Raw genomic sequence first — 8114 nt, forward strand, 5'->3', positions numbered from 1 at the left:
TTCTACTTGTTTTTAAGGCACTTAATGGCTTAGCACCCCCATACATATTAGGGTCCTTGGTGTCCTGTGTCCCCTCACGAGCCCTCAGGTCCTCTGAGGCAGGTGGACTCAGTAGACAATGACAGCTGAAAACACATCTTTTTAACCTTGCATACAATCACTAATACCTCTTTCCTACTTTTTTTTTTTACTTTTTTATTTTATTGTTTTTATTGTTTTTATTTTTATTTTTTTCTATTGTTTTTAATGTTTTTAATTATTTTATTGTTTTTACTCATTGTATTCTTTTTACTCATTACTCATTATTGTGATATGGTTGTGCCAAACTATTCATTTTTGTGATGTGGTTGTGCTGAACTGTCAAAGCACTTTGAGCTGCATAGTCTGTATGAAAAGTGCAATTATTATTATTATGAGGTCCTGGAGCACCAAGGTCTCGGTGTCCCGGTGTGGAGGGAGAAGGTCCGGAGACAACAAGTGCAATACAGCCATACAGCTTACTGTAGACCGACAGCCTAAACATTACTAAGTGACCGACTATATGACCTGAGAGCTCCGACTACTGGGGACCAAGAACAATATTTGATTATTGCATAAGCTACATAATGCTCATTTTGTCCAAAACGATGCCCTTCAAGCAGTAGACTAAAGATGTAACTGCACTGTGCACAACATGAACATGCTCACACACTTGGCTGTGAGAATCCTATCATCACATGTAAACACAGATAGATAGATAGATAGATAGATAGATAGATAGATAGATAGATAGATAGATAGATGCTTTATTCATCCCCTTGGGGAAAATCAGGTGTCCAGTAGCTCACACAATCTGTATTAACATATAACTATAGATTATAGACAATACACAATAAAAGAAGGTAATGCAGCATGCACAGGGTTAGAAACCAAAATTACTTAAAAGCAAAGAGTCATATAAATAAATAAATAAATGAATAAAAGGTGCCAATAAAAAGTACCACATAGTCCTTGAGGATTATTGCACAGAGTCCACACAGTCCTCAACAGAGTCAAGTCACATCAAGGAAACTGCAATGGCTTCAACCATTTACCAGACAAATTCTGACTCGAGTTACGCATCAATATTCAAAACAAATACTTTCATAGGATATCGATTTTGAAGGTAGGAATCAATGTCAGCGAACAATGAAATGAATAAAACGTGTCATGGTCGTGCCATGCAGCTAGAAGTACTGCAGGCCTAAATGCGACACTCAGCTGGACCACGCTGGTTTTGAAAAGCCCACATATTGATGTGGGACTTACAGGTCCACACTCCAAATAATCTCTGTTTTGCAGTCACCTATGCAAATATGAATTTAGATGTTATTGTCCCAGCAGAGACCTAATAGAATTACAGAATATGCTAACACGTTTGCAACCAAAAAAAAAAAAAATGCTTACCTTGTCTAATTTTCCAAAATAGTCCACACAACGGAAATAGGTACACTCGGGTTGCTCCAGGAACCAAAGGTTGAACCTCTTGTCCTCTATTTTGGTTCCTCTGGTACACCGCAACGCAGGTAGTCCAAAACCGCAAGGTGATGAAGCCGCTGGTGTCAGTCGCCCAGAATCAAAGAGCGAGGGGCTTCTTTCTAGAGCTGCCGTTTTGCACCAAGAGACGTTCACCAATCACACAGGGAGAAATCCATCGGAGAAGAGGAGAGAGACCAATTTCTCCACCCTCAGCTAGCTAACAGGCTATAGCTAGCTAACAGGTGACGCCCATACGTCCATGTTTGATTAGAAAGAAACAAGTTCTCACCTGTTCTCTTTAAAGCTGTGGCTCAGACACTGTGGAACGCTCTTCCTATAGACATTCGATCTGAGGACTCTGTTGATGCCTTTAAAAAGCAGCTGAAGACTAATTTATTCAAACTGGCCTTTGTCTCGCCTCTTGCTGTCTAGTGTTTGTATTTTGTGTGTTATGTTTTATTGTTTGTTTCTTTTTACTGTATTTATGGTCTTATTTTTTATTTTTAACAATTTTACTCTTGTGAAGCACTTTGTGACCTTGCTCTGTGAAAGGTGCTATACTAAATAAACTTTTACTTACTTACTTACTTACTTACTTACTCTAGGGGTTGTTCTAAGGCATTCTGGGAAACATAGGAAATCACTTGCTTTAGCAGAAGTAGACGAGGCAGGTTGAGGGAAAGTGCGTTCACCAAACAAGAAAATTACAACACTTAGGGCTAGAAACTACAAAATAACTCCATGAATCCAGTGAACATCACAGACTGATGAGATCTAACAGTGTAGAGGATCTGAGGAGGATTTTTCCATTAACTCTGGTCATGTTAGTGCTGTATGTGGAGGCCGCAGTCACACTGATCGATCAGAAAACAGACAGGATTATTGCTGATAGATGTGTGTGTGTTGGTTTGTTGTGAGCGTCAACATGGCGGCGAGGCAGAGGAACAGGAAGCTTTGCTCATAACGGAGGTGCTTGGATAGAAAACAGAAGAAACAGACTCTACTGTGTAAATTCAATGAGAAACTGAACTGGAAACCTCCAGTCATCCCAACGCTCCACCAGGCTTCCTCTGGTTTATCTTTGTTTCGGTCGGACGATCGCCAAACAAACGTAGGAACGCCTCTGCTTGGCTGAACGGATGCTGACGAATCCGTCCGTCCAGAAAAAGTTCAGCTGGGTTGAACTTTCTGTCCGTTAAAACAGACAGAAATCTGACAGACGGAGCGTCATCAGTCCTGAAATGAACAGACAGACCGGATCAGTTCTACCGCAGCATGACTCAATCCTTTATGGTAGTGGTTCTCAACCCTAATTTAGTCCACATTTGGGCCCCCGGACCCCCATTTGATGAGTTTGTCTCTCAAACTCAAATCTGAGAATGTTTTTATTGTCAGATATGATTTTGTCCAGAATTCCATGACTGACTGTATTGTAGGTAGAGAGAAAACAGAGAAACTATGACTAAAACAGTCATTCTTCTACATTCTCTAATTGTGTTCACTTCTTGTAAATTAAATAACGCTGAAGTTTAGCAATTCATCAATTTGCTGGGGACCCCCTGGAACCCCCTCAAGGACCCCTGGTGGTCCCCGGACCCCACGTTGAGAACCACTGCTTTATTGGATTGGCAGGGTTCCTGACCCTCGGGCCCAGGCAACCTATTCACTGTATAACTCACAAGACTGTTCATTTGAAAATAATGTAACAGGCCAGGTATGGAAGGGCAGGGAACACTGGCTGGGTGGCGGGTGTTTCAACCCGGACCTAATTGAACGGGGGACCAAATTAGCCAAATTGCTGACAGCTGGGTCTAATTAGGGCGGAGTTGGTACTGTGGGGCTGGCCTCTGTCTCCCCTCTTAAGAGCAGTTGCGGAGAGGAGAGGGAGCAGACCCGTCGGGAGGAAGACCATTCATTACATTCGAGGGAGGGAAGTCTACAAGACTGGTCATATCTGAGGGGAGGATTTGTTGGATTTGTAGAGGGGTGAAGTCGCGACTCACTCTCATCTCTGAACCTTATTGTCCCCTCAGCATGTAGCCGATGGGCTGGACGGCCTAACAGACGAACTCTTTTAACATTGTACCTTTTTAACCTTCGGATTTTAGTTATTGTTGTTATGTATGTATCTTGGCCCAAATCCAGTCGACGCCCTAATTACCTAGGCATCTGAGTGCCCACCGTTGCGGGCGGTGATACAGACTGTAAATGTGAGTGCCGTGTGGAGTGTATGATTTCTAAATACCCAAGAGGTTCCTAATCACGTGTGGGGTTGTAGTGGAGCGCTGGAGTTTGTTGTCTATCCTCGGTTTGCTATTAACGACGGACTGATCGACTCCCGACCTAGTTGCGGGCTAAATTTGATGTTTCCAATCTCCACCCAGAAGGCCGGGTGTGAGGGATGTCTCTCCCGCATGGTGAAGTGACTGTCTCCCTTGTTCCTAGTTTCTCCGGAGGGACTTGAGCCTACAGCTTTGGGCCTCAAGGAGTGGACAGACCCTACTAAGGAGGAGGGACGGCTGATGCTACCTGCTGATGGATTCTGGGCTGGGGTTTTTAAGTATCTTTTTTTATTGTAATAAAGTACTGTGAGCATCCTAACGCCTGTGTCGTGTCGGATGGTTCGGGTTGGCTCCCCACTAGTATAGCAGAGATACTGTAGGGCTACAATAACCTTTGAAATGTTGCATTTGTTGGAGCTACAACCCTTAAGCTGACTTCCCTGTGTCATGCTGGTGCTGGAAATCTTTCTTATTTATCACTTCTGGAACAGCCAAGCTCTTTTGTTTAAATTTCAGGAATGTAAGTGAAGTGTCAGGTCCTGTGTAGCTGAATGAGTAGAGCGAAACACTAACACTGCCTGGGTCAGGGGTTCGATTCCCATTTGAGGTTTTTGTTTATTTAGATCCCCATTAGCTACTGTATTGTAACAGTAGCTACTCTTCCTGGGGTCTCCATTAGTATTTTTAACAATACTTCAATAACAGAAAATACATCAATACACATCCGTAACATTCATACTCACAATAAGACTCAATACATAACACAACCACTAAGACACACAACAACAAACACCAACTCAAAGCCTGTCTAATACATACGATAGCTCTATATAATAATTTAATCTCTTGAGTAATTGAGAAAAATAATTCACTTAGCAACTCATCCACTAAATCACAAATAAAAGTGGGATGGATAGCTAGCAAAAAGTCATATAATATTCTACACTATTCCTTGTGTAAACAAATACAATCTTAACTTTTTGTTAAAACATGATGTATTACTTTCTGAAATCAAAAAAACTTGGTAATGAATTCCTACTGTAAAACTCTTTGGATAAAAGCGTCCACCAAATTAAACATCAGGTCACAACAATTTCTGTCCAGTCCAGCCAGGAAATCAAAACTAACTTCAATTTTGGAATTTGGTGCTTAATTTGCACAAAAGGATCCACCAACCGGCCGATGTGAAATGTAATGAAACCACACTATGCCTGTGTAGGCTGTTTTGGATAAAAATACAAACTGCTCAATATTCACTGTATACCTCAGAAGAATTAACTGTTCATTTGTTTGTTTATGTGGATCCCCATTCCTGGGGTTCACTCAAAACTTCACGTTGTGACAACACATCCAAATAAAATATAATATTACAGAAGAGACAGAACGACCACTAAAACATACATTGAACATATACTAATATATATATTGAACATATACATTGAACATACACTAGTACACTGTGACAATATGACCAACAAAACACGTAACATTATAGAATAAACAGGACAAACACACACACAAGTAAGACAAGCTCCTAAAAATAAAAATAATTAATGATTCATCTTAAACGCTCATATTTAGTAGACACGTTTACACATACAGACATATAAACATCTCAACTGTCAGAGCTCTTTGAAAATTAGAACAGACTTTTTGCTGTAGGACCGCCGATGCCGACACACCCACCACAACCACAAAGCACATCAACACAGCTGAAACACATTTATATTTTGCTCAAAGCTCAGTTCATGAACTTCGGATTGAAAACATTTTGTGTCGCCACTGGCTTGTCGATGAATAATAACATGTTGAAATGTTTCTGGAGTTCTTCAGCGGTCGGCAATGAAAAAAATGAAATAACATTCGTTGAGTAAAGCCCGGGGTCAAGGTGTCGTGTCAGCGATCTCGAATCAGCACTCCTATTCTGAGAAGCTTGATAAAGAAAATCTCACTTTTTCCCGTTAAAAAGGACACAAATAGCAATGATAACACAGCGTTTACCAGCCTTGACCACATCGAAATAAGAATAACACTCCCACACTGAGGAGTGGTATGAATTCAGTGGAAACAGAAAACCCCTACAGCAGTGAAACAGCAGTGTTGCAGCCATCTGGGATGATGTGTCTTTCACTATTTGCCCAGTGGTGAGATAGTTTTATCTCACTGAAACGAATTACCGCGAAGTCACTGAAAACACTGTGCTCTTTCATCCAGCCATTGCTCACACACACACACACACACTGCACACAAAAAACCTCTGTGTATCTCATGAATCAACTCTTCCTGTATTACACAGTAAGACTTTGGGGCAACAGGGTTTCTGTTTTGGTACCAGGAAATATGATGGTGTGTACAGTGGCAACACACTTTGCACAGCGCTTTCGAGGACCTGCTACACACACACACACACACACACACACACATGACACCACCGAGTTAAAAATCCTTAAGCCAACTTCCCTGTGTCACGTTCGGTGCTGGGAATCCTCCCTAATTTTCTTTTTTCAGACAGACGAGGTCATTTTTCTTGCCAGTCAGGAAACAAACTGAAACAAACCTACAGGGAAATGAGGCGAGGCCGGCTGGTTTCACAGTGACACAGCCGGTTTGTGTTTCAGGGCAGTCAGGGATCAAACCCAAGGCTGAGTCAAAGGGGCCTTTTGACTGCACATGTACCAGTCTCTCTACTGTTACATCTATCTCATTGGTTTAGTCATTTAGTTAAAAGGTTATGATAATGTTAATGTAATGAATGAGCTGCTCCGGGACAAAACATATTGCGGTGTCTTGACTCAGAGCAACGGGACTGGAACGTCACCGGTTCAACGGTTTGGCACAACCAGTTCATCTTACTGCTGGAAAATGAATGAATTTGAATTCATTAGTTGCAAAGAGCAAGTCATGAGTTTTTTCTGGGAGTTTTTCCTTGTCCTTAGGTGAAGATGTAGCGTGTTTAATTTCTTGTTTCATAATGTCGGTCATGATGTAAAGCTCTGTGAGACTGTGACAGTTACTATAAACTTGACTTGACCAGAGGTAGGAACTCGAGTCACATGACTTGGACTCGAGTCGGACTCGAGTCACAGTTTTAATTGCTTGAGACTTGACTTGATGCATGAAGAGAAGACTTGAGACTCGACTTGACTTGGGTTCTGGTGACTTGGGACTCGACTCTGACTTGTACTCTGATGACTTGAAAAGGTTTCTAAAGTCTTGACTTGAGATCTTGTGTTTGTGTAAATGACTTAGATTGAAAGTGATGAGATTTGTTCCAGCAGACGACTGAATTTAAATTCTGTTTTCTGAATTTGTATGGAATGATTGAATTTATTGAAGTTGAAACTGATTATAGAAATCAAACTCATGATGCTCTTACCAAGTTTTTATCCTATTAAAACCATATTGCATTTAAGAGTCCTAGATATTTCGTTTATTTAAGATATTAAATAGATACTGGACTCTTGATTTGTTCTGACTTGACTTGCTGTTCTACATTTAGACTTGAGACTTGACATTAATGACATGGACTTGACTTGGACTTGACTTGGTAATCTACATTTAGACTTGGGACTTGACTTGAGACTTGTGCCTGAAGACTTGAGACTGACTTGTGACTTGAGCAAAGTTGACACACCAAGTCACACCTCTGCTAGACACACTGGACTAGACACAGTTTGAGCTACAAACTTGTAGCTGCTTTTTGCAATAAATTCATTAAGATGAATTTTTGAGTGTGATTCAGAGACACCTAACGCCCGGCCCACACCGCCTGCGTGAGCGGTGTGTGGCGGCTACCTGCTGCGGCTCGCAGCCTGTGGTGTCACACAGAGAGCGTTGCTGCCTGTCTTTCTACACTGAGTTTGCCTTTGATAATGGCCATAGAATGTTTAATTTCATGTCATTGTAAATGTCATTTATATGTTGATGAGCGGTCCAAAAAGTCAAGAGTTGTACCAAGGAAGCAGTCGCGTGGTTTTTGTTTACCCTCGTTCAGAGAGAGAGAGAGAGAGAGAGAGAGAGAGAGAGAGAGAGAGAGAGAGAGAGAGAGAGAAAGAGAGAGAGAAAGAGAGAGTGAGAGAGAGAGATAGAGAGAGTGAGAGAGAGAGATAGAGAGATAGAGAGAGAGCGAGCGAGCACCAGAAAAATACTGCCTATATAGCCTACGTGGGGTTTCTGCTATGACTACCGTATTTCCACAATTAAAAGCCGGTACTCCACTAATTTAGCCGTGCAAGTCACTGAATTTTCTACAACACGGTCCTGCAAATATTTAACAATAGAAGCCTTGTGTTAACAAATGAAGGGATTCTGTCCACAGAAACGCTAGAAGGCTTT

This window comes from Centroberyx affinis, unplaced genomic scaffold (assembly GCF_046629955.1).
Source record: "Centroberyx affinis isolate AG114_WGS23_722 - 3 ecotype Tasmania unplaced genomic scaffold, CSIRO-AGI_Caff_v1 ptg007046l_1, whole genome shotgun sequence".
Lineage (NCBI taxonomy): Eukaryota > Metazoa > Chordata > Actinopteri > Beryciformes > Berycidae > Centroberyx > Centroberyx affinis.